General features: G+C 40.2%; 1 protein-coding gene across 9 annotated transcripts in view; it reads left to right on the top strand.

The window, feature by feature from the left end:
* Nucleotides 1-1,688, top strand: part of Ppp6r3 (protein phosphatase 6 regulatory subunit 3) — a 112,611-nt gene that overhangs the window by 36,966 nt on the left and 73,957 nt on the right. The gene's annotated exons all lie outside the window — the stretch shown is intronic.

Genomic DNA, 1,688 nt, shown 5'->3' with positions numbered 1-1,688 from the left:
TTTTTTTTTTTTTTTTTTTTTTTTTTTTTTGAGACAGGGCTTCTGTATGAAGCCCTGGCTGTCATCAGAATTCACTCTGTAGACCAAGTTGGTCTCAAACTGAGATCTACCCATCTCTGCCTCCTTACTGTTGGGATTGAAGGCATGAGCCATCACACTTTGCTAAATTTTCTACTTTTTAAGAAATGATTTTGAGGTAAATGTTCTTGAAAACATTGAGTATGGGTGATTTAGCCAAACACACAGCTATAAAGGTAGATCTGCTTTACATAGATAGGACCTTTCTTTCTTTCCCTTTGTTTGTGAGAGCATGTAGATATTGGTGAGCTTTTCAGGATGCACTTGACTGCATGGGTGGCTAAGGTGCAGCTGAAGGAGAGCTTTTGTTTGGGCACATGGCCTTGTGCCTTACCACACTCTCAAGAAGTCTCTCATAGCCCTTCAGAGGCTAGCATACCTTGAGTGGTCCTGTTGCTGTAGAGGCCTGTGCTGGATGACTGCTTCTTGTTATATTACCTTCTGGTTAGAAGTAGCCTTTTGAGACCTCTGTCACATTCCATGTGTAACAAATGAGTGCCTTTTTGGCTCCGTGACTTGAAGAACAAGCATAGTTGTGAGCATGGAGACCAAGTTGAGGAAAGACTATACATGAGCTGTTGTTGGAAGTTGACTGCCAGCCGTTTCTCTTAGTGACTTAGGATAGTTTGTCTTAATTCTTCAATAGTTAAGATCTAAAGTTTAGGGGGCTGGTGAGATGGCTCAGCGGGTAAGAGCATCCGACTGCTCTTCCAAAGGTGCAGAGTTTAAATCCCAGCAACCACGTGGTGGCTCACAACCATCCTTAACAAGATCTGACTCCCTCTTCTGGAGTGTCTAAAGACAGCTACAGTGTACTTAGATATAATAAATAAATCTTTTAAAAAACATCTAAAGTTTAGTCCTTTCCTGGCACTTTATGACCTCAAACTTTTATCTATTAATGAACTCACCTGCAGCTTTATATTATAGTAGGTATTCATTCCCTCTGTAATAAGGAAAGTTCTGGTTATGCCTTTTCATTTGTCATTTGTTGCTGAAGATAGCAATTCTCTGAAGAATCTATTCTTTATCCTTCAAAAAAGAGTTGCTTTCTGTCTCTGTTTCTCAGTCTCCCTCCCTCCCTCCCTCCCTCCCTCCCTTCCTCCCCCAGTTTGGCTCTTTTAGCCCAGGCTAGATTTGAGCTTGTAGCTAAAAAAAAAAAAAAAATTTTTAAAAAAAAAAATTTATTTATTTATTTTTTGCTTCAGTCTGCTAAGTGATAGAATTTAAGGTATGAAATATCTTTGCTTTAAAAAAAGTTTTTAAATTAGTGGGCAACATGCTGTGGAGGTCAGAAGACAACTTGGAAAAGTTGGAGCCTTAGGGATCAAACTCTGGTCTTGAGGCTAGTCAGCAAGCTCCTTTTCCTGCTGAGCCACATTGCTCTTCGTCAGCATTCTTTTTTAGTTTGTTCTGTTTTTTGAGAGAGGCCCTCTGTATGGAATCTTGGTGATCACACAGAAATCCCTTCACATCTTCCTCTAAAGTGATGGGATTAAAGGTGCAGACCACTGTACCTAGCCAGCATATAAATTCTTCAAGTATGAATGAATGACTTCTTTTCCTCGTGTGTGTGTGTGTGTGTGTGTGTGTGTGTGTGTGTGTGTGTG

Source organism: Mus pahari, chromosome 1 (assembly GCF_900095145.1).
Source record: "Mus pahari chromosome 1, PAHARI_EIJ_v1.1, whole genome shotgun sequence".
In the NCBI taxonomy this organism is placed as follows: Eukaryota; Metazoa; Chordata; class Mammalia; order Rodentia; family Muridae; genus Mus; species Mus pahari.
This window is presented reverse-complemented; position numbering and strand designations above follow the sequence as displayed.